The sequence below is a fragment of the Apium graveolens genome, chromosome 7 (genome assembly GCF_009905375.1).
Source record: "Apium graveolens cultivar Ventura chromosome 7, ASM990537v1, whole genome shotgun sequence".
NCBI lineage: Eukaryota > Viridiplantae > Streptophyta > Magnoliopsida > Apiales > Apiaceae > Apium > Apium graveolens.
Genome location: NC_133653.1, coordinates 172,515,326 through 172,530,439, shown reverse-complemented (window position 1 = coordinate 172,530,439; position 15,114 = coordinate 172,515,326). Strand labels below are relative to the sequence as shown.

Genomic DNA, 15,114 nt, shown 5'->3' with positions numbered 1-15,114 from the left:
TATATGAATCAGTTATCTTTTCTTCCAAGTATTCTATTCTTCATAGAATTCCTTCTTCATGCATATCTCTTCTTGCGTTTCTCTTGATCTTCTTTCTTTTCAATCAACCGCCTTCCTTATCTGAACGTCTCCTTAAGTCCTGATATTATCTCCTGATAAATATCTCTTGATAACTTAAGTTCTGATTTCTTAAGTCCTGACTTCAGTATAAGTATCGATTTCCAGTTAAGTATTGATTTCTCCTGTTAAGTAAGATCTGAAAAATAAACGCAAATCATATTAGACATGACATCACAAATATATCTAACAAGATAAATCTTTGAGCTCTTTTTATCAAGGTTTGATGGGTGAAATAAAATCAAGAAAGTTGATAATGAATAGTGTGAATAGTAACTCTAATTTGGTTTCTTGATTTTAATGGTTGTTTTAGGTTCCAAAAACTATACTAAGCACTTCCAAGACTTCACCATCATCAAGTACACATCTCAAGATCTCAAGAAGGTATAAATCTTTGACCCTACCTTCTTTAAGATTTAAGTTCAAGATCCTTTTAGTATATAGTTGTAAACCTAGTTTTGGTGGGACTATTGTTGTAATCTTGATGTTTAGCTAAGTAGATTTAAGATTGATTGTTTTTGCCTCAAAAACATGATGTTCTTGAGAGGAGTTAGTGTGGTGATGATGATATGTTGATTATTGGTGGTAGTATAAAGATTTAAGGCATAAACGAAACTCCGATCGTAACCGTAATCTCGTTAAAACGAACAAAACATAACTTTAAGTTTCTGCAGAAAGTCCCGAAGATTTAAACTATAGTTTCTTGAAAACTAACCCTTGTTTATGATATACAATATTATAAGGATCGTTTAGGCGCTTGAATCGCTTGATTCCGATTTATGGATAAAAAGTTATGGCCGTTTTACTAAAAGTGATTTACGCGACAAAAACTGCTACGAATTACGAACTTTGAAAATATAAAGGATTGACTTAAGAATGTTCATAAATCATGAAAGTTTTACAGAGAGTAGTATATTGAGTTTCCTAACGGCCATAAATATTTCAAGTAAAAATAATGATTTTTCAATTTTATAAAAATATCGGAGCCGAGACCGCGCGATTAGAAACCGTGGAATCCATAAGCGGTGCCGACGACGAAAATGAAAATGAACTTAAGATATTTTGAAAAAGGAAGCGACCATGATGTGAATAAGGACTTAAAGGAATAATAAGGGTAATATAAGTTGAGAGGATGCATAATAATTAGCGCATGGGTGCGGGTAGCCGTAAATTAGAACGAGACCTAACGAAACGAATTATGTTTATGATTATAGATTTCCGAGCGGAACCTAGAGCATCCTCCACCTCGAGATACCCAGACAAGTTTACGAACCCAACTCTATTTACTGTTGTGTTGTGAAAGGATTGTTTTATTATCATTGCATAAATACCATGCTTTCCATGATACGTAGTAATTGAACTTTTCACATTATATAGCGATGTTGTACGATAAGTAAGTATCGTAGAATGTTTAATTCCGCTTTAAGCGTGACGTATAAGTATAAGACCGTGAGTCGGTCGGGATTTTAAGATAAAACCCGGTGATCATCCCGGTGATATTATAGGACGATTAAAAGTCTATAGTAGTACGGTTTAAAAGGACTCAACGTCCACTTACAAAATACTAAACACCTCAAACTTTTATTAAAACGATTTTTAAATATCATATTCCCTCAACTATACTTTAACATTCGAATAATAAATATCTATTTACTATTCATTTATTATGGGAGAAGTATTCTCCAGTGAATAGTTATTTTAGACTCGATTAAATATTAAAGATTATTAAATTACTTAAACATAAATTAGTTGAGGAATATTATTTCAAATATTCTTTTAAAAGTATAATTATTCGAGATTTAATTATTCAACGATTAATATTTGATTATTAAGCATTAGTTATTTAATGGTTTAATTATGATTTAAAAATCATAGAGCCTGATTCAAAATACTTTTTGATTTTCGGAAAATCATTCGAATAATTTCAGATCATCGGAGAATATTATCTCGACTTATTTTAAATATTTGAATTATAGTTTCAAAATAAACTCCCCCTTATATAAAAAATATGTTGACAACGGTCAACTCACATCCCTAGTACTTCCTCCGAAAATTCTCGGAAGTACATATATATACGTACGAATCAAAGTGTACCTATCAACAAGCAATATGCTTGGGGAACAACATAAGTTCCAGATTGATGATGAGATTCTTACAAGGACAAAGAGAGGTAGACTCCAGTACTTCGTGGACTGTGTTAGGGCAGAAAACACGCGCTAATAATACACGCAAGTATACGTGTTCGTAAGTAATATATAATACTTTCTAGTTCGTTCCCACAGAGACTCAGACTAATTATGTTCAATTAACACTTACTTACCAATGTATAATTACTTCTCAATGTCAAGACAATAACACGTAGATTTTAATTAACTAATTATTAACTAGAATTAACTACGAGAATTAAACACTTAATTGACACTTATATTAACAATATTAAACACACATGAGATCATAACTTCATTACTACTTCCTTCAATAGTTATTGTTATTACCCCTAGCATGTAATGGTGATGATATTAATCGAACAACACGAAACTGAGAAAAGCCAACTTTCGTTGTACTAATACAATTCTACCAAACATCCACAATTAAGATAGAAGTTGAATAGGCATCAATTATGTTGAGACCTTATATGTCTACAGAATTTGACAACATAACGATTTAAGTACAAGTTATTCCTTTTGATTACACAGGGCAAGTAAAATGGTTAGAGTTACCCACTAATCATGCATACACATACATGAACCTATGCTAGCATGACAAATTCTAAACCTCAAGATCCACCGTCGCTTCATAAGAGATTAACACCCTGTCTTATATGTTCGCGACGCACATAAGATGAATAAGCACAACCAATACTAGATATCATACAATTATCACACACTAAGGTATTAAACAACTAACTAAAGAATTCCAAAGTAAATCCGTTACGACCCCGTGATCACGATTAGCCCATGATTGAACTCATCGTCACCATGGGTTTATATGAAAACATGATAATAACACACGAGAATAACTAAATAAACTACTTATATTAAACCAGAGTACGTCACAAGAGTAAATTGGTTCAAAGTAAAGAAAACTAGCATCCACTGTTACAACAAAATAAAGAATCGCAAGAAACTATGCTTCCTCTTCGTTGCTATGTGCTAAAATGGTCTTCTTCCTTATCTCCTTGCTCCTCGATTGATACTACGATTCAACACCCCGTGAATGTCTCTAAAAACTACTTATATAGGAGTGCCATAAAACCCAGCTATCTCAGAAGTCGGAAGCTCAACAGAATTAGGAGTCTAAAAATAATTATTTTAATTTACGTCCCTGAGTGGCAGCTCGGCAATCCTGAGCGGGCGCCCAGCTCCCTGAGCGGCCGCTCAGCCTGGCTGAGCGGGCGCCCAGACCCCTTCTGGAAAATACTCTGTTTTTGCTCCCGTTCTTTGCTGCATTCTGCTCCTAACTTTCCACTTGCAATGCCAAGCATACACTAAGGCTTATTCTTAACGAAATCTCTCCACAAATGCAAGTAATACCTTGAAATGCACAAATACTAGAAAGATGCATCAAATACACAAAATACTTGATTTCAAGACATCAATTCAAGTCATTATAAGGCATTCTAAGTGGTATAAAATGCCACTTATCACACCCCCAAACTTAAATCGATGCTTGTCCTCAAGCGTCACAGACTCAAAAACAAAACAAAAACATGCATGAATGCAATCTACATGAAATGCAGGGATCCCCCTCACTACGACCAAACCAACCAATTCACGACATATCAACAAATGCAATTAGGCGAATATAGATCAATCAAATTATGCACACTAACATGCAACCAGAAACATGGTGTGTGCGGATGCTTAACAGATATGCTTCGAAACTAGATCAATTATCATAACTCAACTATCCTCAAGGCAATCACATGATTATACGAAGAATAAATATTAAGCACAAAATGACTTATAACACTTCAAGATTACTGGAGCTTATTACAGAATCATGCTTATTATTTAACACAACAATAATGCTTATTTGACTGTGCAATGAGTGTGGTCCATAAAAGACTTATACAATGGCATCCATTTAGCGAGCGTTAGGTCAGTGGATCCCAGACTATAAAAGCCTTAGGTCACTAGGCACAAAGTCCCCTAAGAACTTAATAACTCGAATACCAAAGAGCCCACTCGTGATCAAATATGCATTAACTCTTTATTTTTTTCTTTTTTTCTTTTCTCTTTCTTTTTTTCTTTTTTTTTCAATTTTCTGAGCAACTGCATTTCACTCCATCTTGCTCAACCCTAGACTACTCGCATAAAAATACGAGTTGGCTACTAGCCATTTGACACCTAGCCACACTTAGCAATGAATTCCAATTTTTTTACTCCAATTTTTTTCTTTTCATGCCTTTTATCACTAAGAACCTATTATAAATTCTAAGCATAATCAATAGATTAACCCCAAAAACCATCAAACCATGAAAACAATCTAGTCCTTAAGCATTCTCTAAGAATTAGTGAAATTACAAGTGTTTCTAACATGCTCGTCAACCTACAAGACTCAACATAACTCTAACGCTATTACTACACTCGCATCAACATCACAAATCAATTGGTAAAGCAACGCAAAAGGGATCATGGTAAATGCATGAGCTAAATGGCATGATAAATAAAGCTATAAAATAAAATAAAATAAAATAAAATAAACTATATGGCAAAAATATACAATTATATGAACTAAACTATCATGAATATGCAACTATATGACACATACACAAAAAAAAATATTCCTCAACTACCACCCCCAAACTTAAAATCTTCACTGTCCATAGTGAAGGTAGTAGAAAGGAACACAAGGTATACCTACTCGGAGAAATCATCATCATCACCCTGAGAGGGTGGAGTATCAGGAGGCGGATATGCAGAGTCCTCACCAAAAATGGGTCATTGGATGTCAGCTCCAAGGCCTCTAAAAGCAGTCCCAAGTGCAAGGGTGAGCTCCTGAGCAAACCTGCTCTGCGTCTCGTACATATCATCCATCCTCCTCGACAGCCTCTTATACTGGGCATCAGCCATCCAAGCACCCTCCTCAGCTCTAGAAGAGCCTGCCTCATCACGCCCCAGTCTCGCCATGGTAGCACCAGCTGCTAGACGCCCTTCTAGAAGACGATAACCCAGCCCATGCTCCTCGGGCTCTCCACCAGTCCACTCCTGCATCGCATTCAGAGTCCCAGAATCAATAGGAGCGGCCGGCAGCTGCAACTGCTCGTGAGAAGGCCACTGAACTCCCACTGCTCGGCAAAGATTTGTAACAGTAGATGCATAAGGGATGTTCATGTGCTTCGCTCCCCTCAAAAACTTCAGAATTCCCTGGTAGATGAACTCACCAAGGTCCACATAGTACTCCTCATTCAAAATACCCCATAACAACTGTGCTCGCTCAACTGTAATCTCATGTTCAAGTGAAGTAAGCAGAATATTAGCACAAATAAAGGCATTCCATGCACGGGCATACCTATTCATCACAATCACCGAAAAATGATGATACTCGTTAGTCCCAATTTTTAACGTCCAAACCGTGCCCGGCCTACAGAGAGTAGCACAAATCAAATCCAAGTCAAAATCAGTCTTCTCATTCCAATTCTCCTCTGTGGGCTTCCGCTGTCGCTGCCCAATCACACGGAGAATCGCCTTAGGATGATAATCCACGGTTAGCCCACGCACAACAGAAAACCCATTCTTTTCGGCCTTTGCGTTCGCATAGAACTCGCGAACCATGCTCATCGAAACCGCCTCCGGCGACTCACAAAAAGAAATCCAACCCTTTTTAGCAATCATTGGCAACAATCACCATCCCTCCCCGATGGTAAGAATCCCCTCTCCTTTAAAATCGGCTTACCCAGAAGCCTAGTATACTCCTCCTCAGCAGCCCTATCAAAAAAATGAGGTCTCGTAGTAGTACCCCTCGAAGAATCAACAATAGGAACAGTACTGCTGCTATCAATAGTCCTGGATCTCTTGGATGCCATTGAGACTGAAAAAAAAGTGCTTAAGAATTATGTTTTTGAATATGGGAGAGAGTTTAAGGTTGAAAATATATGGGGGAGTATATGGAATAGTTGTATGTATATATAGGGTAAAGATTAGGGTTAAAATTTGATTAGGAGTGGGTTTGAGGGTTAAAAATGTGGGTTTGTGGGAAAATAGCTCGTGGGTTGTGTTTTGATTTTTTTTTAATTTTTCTGATTTTTTTGGCTTTTTATTAGGCTTAAAAATTTGCAGGCAGTCAGGCCCTGAGCGGTCGCTCAGCAGAGCTGAGCGGGCGCCGAGCTTGCTAAGCGGTCGCTCAGCAGAGCTGAGCGGGCGCCCAGCTTGCTGAGCGGTTGCTGAGCAGAGCTGAGCGGGCGCTAAGGGACATTCTGGAAAAAAAATTCTTGGCCTGATTTTTCTGATTTTTTTGTGGTTTTGGATAGGTTACTAACTTCTAAGGGTTCCTATAGTCACAAATCATGGGTTGCCTCCCAAGAAGCGCTTCTTTTTCTTCATTAGCTTGACGTAGGGTACTTCGCTCAAGTTGACAATAAAACGGCACTAACCACTTCCCAGTTTGCCGTGTCCCCATAATAATGCTTCAAACGCTAACCATTAACCTTGAATGCTTGGCCCGGATCATTCTCAAAAATCTCCACTGCTTCATGTGGAAACACATTTTTGACAATAAAAGGTCCAGACCACCTTGATTTCAACTTTCCTGGAAAAAGTCGGAGACGAGAGTTGGATAAGAGAACTTGCTGCCCTGGCATGAATGACTTAGGATATAGCTTCCTGTCGTGCCACCTTTTCACTTTTCCTTGTATATTTTGTTGTTCTCGTACGCTTGGAGTCGAAATTCATCAAGTTCATTTAACTGAAGCATTCGCTTCTTTCCAGCTGCATCTAGATCAAGGTTCAACTTCTTCAACGCCGAATAAGCCTTATGCTCATCGAGCGTTAAATTTTCCATTGGACAATTTCCATTGGACAATTTCTGTAATTTGCCCTCTGAAAATGATATTTCAAACTTTTTCCATGCTATTCACTATCAGGGGGTGATTAACTTAACCAAGTTGTCTAAATCCAATTTGGTTTCTGAATGGGACATTTTCTTCGATACACTTTCTAAAGTATTTGCCAACTACACTAAATCCAACTTTCACAACATCACTTCCACTTTGCAGTATATTGGTCTTGCGGTTGTTTTCAATCAAAGGATCAATTTTGGCAAACTACTTTTACCCATTCTTCTGAGACATCTCACTACTTCTTTACGTGATCATTCTACAAATCGTAGGGTTTCATGCTACTACGCTCATTTTCTCATGCTCATAGCAGAACATCTTCTCTCACCTGAGCATAAAGCTCTTTTTGCTAACTCTTCAGTAACCGAACCCCCTCCAGTAAGCAAAAAGATTTACACACGCCATGACACAACCTTCAAATTCATGCAAGTTCCAGTACTTGTATCTACTTTCATGGCCACTTACATTCCTTTACCTATCTTCAATCTTCCCGGTCATGAACAACAACCTCAACCTCCAGTGGTTCAAACCACCCAGGCTCAAACATCAGATGCTCTTCCTCTGCAGGTAATAATTCCTCAAAATCAAACTATTCCTCCTTCTGTTGAAAGACCCTCAGTGGTTGATAGGACTGACCATGAAGTTGTAGAACCACAGCTTCAATCCCAGGACATAGAGCCAAACACAGAGTCACAACCTATCTCAACCTCTCCCCCACTGTCTAAAATGTTGCCTAGAAGGTTAGTAGGAAGTAGTATATTGGTAGATGTGAATGAACCCTCAGCTCTGCCTCCTTCCAAGAAAAGAAGAACATTTACTGAGGCATCTGAAAGCCCATCATTGTCCTCCCAACAGGACATGGACTTTGATATGGCCAGTGAATTATTACTAGAGACATTCTATCAACATGATGAATCTATTGAAATTCGCCATAGGGCCATGACATCCTGTACTGAGTCAAGCACACTTCCATTACTCACAATGGAAGCATATAGACCAATAGATGATACTCAGGACACGGAGCGAGGAGTGCATATTGAGTCAGTTACAGTGCCTGCCATAGTAACGGTAGAAGAGCAGTCACATGCTTCTGAGGGAAAATCTGACTCTCAGCCACCTTTAATAGAGTCATTTTCTCCCCTCCCAGATCCAACACCTCTGGCTCCCTCACGGGATTCTCCACTCGCAGATTTATCTGGAGAAAGTGGAGGGCAACTCGGTCAATCTATCCCTGAAGCAATTCAGATATCTATTTCACATGAAAATATAGGTTTGACTGAGGATCAGGACTCGCGAATTCCCATTGCACCACCACTGACCTCTCTTGAAGAGGCTAGGGTGATTTCAAATGCAGGTACAGAAGATCAGCATCAGAAAGACTCCTCACGAGCAATAATATTGAGAGATACACAAGCACGTGAGTTAAGTGAATCAAACAGGAGAGATATTCAGGTGAGCACACACACAGACACAAACACTGAAAATCTGTTAGCTCAAATTGCTGAACTGAAAGAACAACTTGCAAAAAGTTAGGCTGAGGCTCAATCATTCAAAGCACAAGTGGTTGAACGGTCTTCTTCTTCCACCTCTGTCAATAATCAGATGGCTCTCATCAGGACTGAAATATCAGATTTGAAGACCTCTGTTGTACCAAAGCTTAATTCAATCCAGACATCTCCAACGTTATCAGCTGAAGACATTTCAAACTTCTGCTCTCTCCATACAAGAATGACTTCTCTTGAAGACTTGGTTGAAATGAATCATTCACTGGATTCCTCCAGATTTCTGAAGATAGAGACGGGCATGGAACAGTTCAATGAAGGGATGAAGCACTTGTACTTCATGATCAAAAATTCTCACTGCCCTAATGAAGAACAAAGGACTTTTTTTGAAGGGTCGTCTGGTGGAGGCTCAGGCTCTGGAGGTGATGGAGGTCATGGAGGATCTAAGGGAAAGTCTGTAGAGGATTCCTCAACTAAGGGGGAGAAGAAAGGGAGAAGTGGAAAGGGAAAGGGAAAAGAAAAAGATTCTTCTGCTGGAGGCATAGGGAAGGCTGATGATGTCTACTATAGTGGAGAACAAGATGACTTTGATATTTTTGACATTCCCACTGAACCAGTCTTGGAAGATACAGATGGTGTCTTTGAAGCTGAGGAGGAAAGTGATTTTGGAGAATGGGAAGAGGAAGCTCAAGTGGATCCTGTTTTTTAGAAAGAGTTTCAGCAGTAGCAGTCAGAGTTGAGAAGAAAAGAAGCTGAACTCAAAAAGGTATCCCAGATCATTGATATGAGGAAAAACATTGAACGAACAGAAACTCTTGAAAAGCAACATCTTCATGACATTAAAGCTAAAGAAATGAGAAGAGATGTCAAACTGAAGATTGGTGAAAAATGGGATGAAGCTAGGAGAGTACTTGATATGCCTCAGCTGAGCACAAACAATGATAGGCAGTTTCTACATCTTCTGGACAAGCTGGAGATCTCTAATCCAAATAATGACGTGTACATGAGTGCTATCAAGACTGAAATCTCAAGGATCACAGCTGCTTTTGACAGATCTCTAAATGAAATAAGCATATTTGTATATTTTCAGAGTGAAGGATCTTTCAAGGTATCACTTCATCTATTTGAGAATCGTTCTTTATCAGATATTTGGGTTCTTCTCAACAAAGTCAAAAGAAGCTCAGAATTGAATGAAGTTCTTCGAGAAAGGCTCAAAGAGTTTGCCAGCAGGGCTAGTCCTCAAGTGGTCAACAATCCTCATCAGGTAAGATTCTTTAAGCCTGACTGTCTTCAAATCTGCCAGCTCGATTCACAATCTCTTAAAGACTACTCAGCTAGGCATCTTGTCTGGATGGAACATCACTTAAGAACTGCTGGATATTCATCCATGTTGAAAACTCAAGCAGCTGATCTGATTCAAGCTTATTGTGAAAAGAATATTAAAAGGTACACTCAGTTCAAGAATAAGCTAAAGTCAGTTGGAGTTCAACCATTCAGACCAGCCAGCTTCACTTCTGAAAAGGATCGTGTCTTTGACAAGGAATTGCTTCAAGATTTGGAAGAAGGTGAATTCGAAAGAGAAGACAACTGAATTCAATTAGCTCAAAACTTAATGTAATATGATTAGGGCTTTATGAATCAAGATAGACTAATGTAGTTATATGTTCAGACTAGAGGAACATCTATCTTGTATTCACTTGTAAATTTCTTTTGGAATCTGGAAAATGTTAAATATAATCCAGAACTTTTCTGCTATTTACTTTGCATTACTGTTTATATCTTTTTTCTTATTTGTTAGTTGAGTTATCCTCTAGGTATTTGTTGTTATTGTCTAACAAACAAATAGGGGGAGATTGAAAGGCATATGTCATAGCCTATTTGTTTATTCGAGGATTTAACTCAACTCAAATAAGGATGTAACAAGTAAATAGTGGTTCTATCGTCAGAGAGATCTCTCAAAGTAACATATGTCAAAGGATTAAGTAACATTGTTCGTCTATAGACTTGAGAACTTAATTCACTGGAAGAAGCTCAAGAAATTGATCAAGCCTCAGTGATATAAATCAATATTATGGATTTAATCAAGTGACAGAGATCTCGTCAGGGTATCAATTAATTACAAGGATTTAGTCTGAAGAAAATCAAGAGTATCAAAGTCAAGGCATGAAGAAACGTCACGGAAGTTAGTCACTCATGAACCAGACAGTACATCGAGTGTCAACATTGAAGTGGTGGAATTGATTCATAATTGACAGTGATTTTCAGAAGATTTTCAGAAGAATGGTTGTTGCTCAAGATTAGTATTAATTATATATTAATTAATTAAGTCATATAATTTAATTAAGAGAATAAATTAAACCTGCAAAGATTAATTTATTGATTAATTGAATTAATTGATTAATTAATTCAGAATTATTATTTGATTAAAATCTGTTTTAATCCATCAAGACTATATTTTGTATTAGCAAGACAATCGGTATGACAATCAATAGTCATACCGAAAGTCATGCTAGTTCATTTAGATTGTCTTGCCGAAAGTTCTATCAGTTCAATGGATAGTCCTACCGAAAGTCCTACCAGTTAAAAGGATTGTCATGCTAAGCAGAAAGGATTGTCTTGCCAGTTAAATCAAGGATTGATTTAATATAAAAGAACTGAAGCTGATTTTAAAGAGCAGCAGTGCATTGAATATCAAAAACAGAAGAACACAGAACAAAAAAAACTGCAGAGAACTTATTGCAAATTCTGAGATCATTTATTTCTAGTATTTATTGTTAAATCTAATCCACTAGAAATCCTTTTCTTGTTCTTGTGTAACTATCTAGCGGATCAAAATCCCTAGAACTTAATCTCAAATTGCATTTAGCATTTGATCCTTTTTATTACAAAAATAGAAAAAGTTCATGTCAAATTTATTCTAGATTTGGAATAATTTATTTGAGATTAATCCCTTGTAAACGATACCGTTGTTGTAACACCTTTCAAGTTTAATAATAGTTTTATTTAACTTGAATTTTGTTTCACTTTTTTATTCCGCATTTTATTCGATTAAACGGTATTGTTAGTATTCAACCCCCTTCTACAAACATATTGAGACCTAACAAATAGCCAATTTGAATTCTCTCAAGATCCTCAAAAGCTTGTCCTCCTCACTACCTGAAAGGTCAGATGCAATAATAACTGGTAAAGTAGATACATCACCTAAAAAGCATACCTCAAGTGTTCAGGCAATGGTTTAAGCTCCAAAGTAGGTGCTTCCTTAATAGATGGTTTGAGCTTTCCTTCAGCATTCTTGAGGTCAGAAGTACCAAGAGATTCAAATGGCATGTCTAGCTTTCGCCTCTAAGGAGAAGCATTTAGATATTGTAGTTGCGCATTGCCATCCTCATCATCACTGTCAAATTCCCCCACTAAGGCTTTCTCTAAGGCATCAAACCTTAGCATATAATCAAGTTCTGAAGTTACTGCAGAATCAATCAAATCCACCTTTAAGCACTCCTCGTCTTCTATAGGGAATTTCATCGCTTTGAATACATTGAATGTCACATCCTGATCCTGCACCCGCATAGTAAGTTCACCTTTCTACACATCTATCAAGGTACGGCCTGTAGCCAAGAAAGGTCTCCCCAAAATTATGGGAATCTTCTTATCTTCCTCGAAATCCAGAATGACAAAGTCTGCAGGAAAGAAGAGCTTATCTACCTTTACTAGCACATCCTCCATTATGCCTCGTGGGTATGTAATAGAGTGATCAGCCAATTGTAGAGACATGTAGGTGGGCTTTGGATCAGGCAAATTCAACTTTTTGAAGATATACAACGGCATCAGATTGATGCTTGCTCCCAAATCACACAGGCACTTATCAAAAGACAACTTGCCAATGGTGCAAGGAATGGTGAAGCTACCTGGATCTTTAAGCTTTGGAGGTAATTTTTGTTGCAACACAACACTGCACTCTTCCGTTAGAGCAATGGTCTCAAGGTCATCCATTTTCACCTTCCTTGGAAGAATACTCTTCATTAATTTCGCATTACTAGGCATTTTCTCCAGAGCCTCAGCGAAAGGTATATTGATGTGAAGTTTCTTGAACACCTCCAGAAACTTACCAACCTGCTTATCCAGCTTTTGTTATTGCAATCTCTTAGGGAAAGGTGGTGGAGGATAAAGTTATTTCTCCCCTATATTACCCTCAGGCAGAGTGTGTTCAACATTAGTCTTCCTTGGTTCCGCCACTTTCTCCTTTTGCTTAGCTTCTGCATCACCAACTTCAGCTTCTCCGTCTTTTGCTTTTTCAGCATCAACAACTTTTCCAGACCTTAAGGTAATAGCTTTGACTTGCTCCTTAGCTTCCTTCCTGCATGGCACTTCAGTATCACTGGGAAGTGTGCCAGGTTGACGATTGAGCACTGCATTGGCAATTTGACCGATTTGATTTTCCAAGGTCTTGATAGAAACAGCCTGACTTTTGCACAACAGCTTGAGTTCCTCAAAATCAGCACTAGAAGGTGGAGCAACACCTCCTTGTTGAGGATATGATTTTCTTTGAGCATAATGATGTGGTTGCTGGAATCCAGGTGGATTAAACTGTTTACTTACGCCTTGCTAATATGGTTGCTGAATAGCATTTTGATTATTGCTCCAGCTGAAATTGGGATGATTTCTGTTGTTAGGATGATAGGTAGCTGGCACAGGCTGATGCGGTCGCTGATAATTGTTCACATACTGAACAGATTCATTAACAAGAGAACACTGATCTGTAGCATGAGAACCTGCACAAAGTTCACAAACCATAGCTATCTGATTGACTCCATAGGTGGCTAAAGAATCGACCTTCATAGACACCGCTTGGAGCTGCGCTGCAATAGCAGTAGCTGCATCAACTTCCAGAATACCTGCTACCTTCCCAGACATCATCCTTTGAGTTGAGTTTTGATGCTCATTTGCAGCTATAGTCTCAATAAGATTATAAGCCTCAGTATAATTTTTGGCCCACAAGGCGCCTCCAGCTGCTGCATCGAGCATGGGCCGAGATTGGGCCCCTAAACCATTATAGAAACCAGTGATCACCATCCAATCAGGTATACCATGATGTGGACACTTTCTCAACATCTCCTTGTAGCGCTCCCAAGCTTCACACATGGATTCTGTAGGCTGCTGCGCAAACTGAGCACTCCTCATAGCCGCAGTTTTCGCCATTGGATAGAACTTTACCAGAAACTTTTACGCAAGATCTTGCCAAGTAGTGATGGACCCGGCTGGTTCAGAATGTAACCAGTCCTTAGCTTTATCCCTCAGAGAGAATGGCAAAAGCCTCAGCTTGATAGCCTCATCAGTTACACCATTATATTTGAAAGTACTACAGATCTCGACAAAATTCCTGATGTGCATGTTGGGGTCTTCAGTAGCAGCACCTCCAAAAGAAACAAAATTTTGCACCATCTGAATAGTGCCCGGCTTGATTTCAAAAGTGTTAGCCTGAATAGCCGGGTGAAGGATGCTTGACTGAATGTCATCAATTTTAGGCCGAGAAAAGTTCATAAGAGCTGGATCTGCCGGAACTATACGATCACCCATGATTACTGGTTCTTTCTGCTCACTTTCTGTATCTGAATCTTCAAAATCAATCTTCTCCGGAATACCAAAAACTTCGTCTGTCTCCTTAGCCATATCTAAAGTTCTCTCGTGAGTACGAGAACGTGTTTGCATAAACGCTCGCTAAAGTACCTGAAGCACAACCGAAAATAATAAGTAACAAGTCTTAATCAATGAGTCCTAATGACCACTGATGGTAAGTACATAAACTAAACAAATATGCCGAGTCCCCGGCAGCGGTGCTAAAAACTTGTTAGGGAGGAAAACACGCGCTAATAATACATGCAAGTATACGTGTTCACAAGTAATATAGTTCCCACAGAGACTCAGACTAATTATGTTCAATTAACACTTACTCATCAATGTATAATTACTTCTCAATGTCAAGACAATAACACGTAGATTTTTATTAACTAATTATTAACTAGAATTAACTACGAGAATTAAACACTTAATTGACACTAGTATTAACAATATTAAACACACATGAGACCATAACTTCATTACTACTTCCTTCAATAGTTATTGTTATTACCCTTAGCATGTAACGGTGATGATATTAATCGATAAACACGAAACTGATAAAAACCAACTTTTGTTGTACTAATACCATTCTACCAAACATCCACAATTAAGATAGAAGTTGAATAGGCATCAATTATGTTGAGACCCTATATGTCTACAGAATTAGACAACATAATGATTTAACCACAAGTTATTCCTTTTGATTACACAGGGCAAGTAAAATGGTTAGAGTTACCCACTAATCATGCATACACATACATGAACCTATGCTAGCATGGCAAGTTCTAAACCTCAAGATCCACCGTCGCTTCACAAGAGATT

At 38.1% G+C, this 15,114-nt stretch overlaps 1 non-coding gene across 1 annotated transcript; it reads left to right on the top strand.

Annotated features, from left to right (window-relative positions):
• Positions 1-13,756: 13,756 nt before the first annotated feature.
• LOC141675361 (small nucleolar RNA R71) lies at positions 13,757-13,865 on the top strand. Its single transcript, XR_012556018.1, has one exon. It is a non-coding gene; the product is annotated as a small nucleolar RNA R71 (small nucleolar RNA).
• Positions 13,866-15,114: the final 1,249 nt, after the last annotated feature.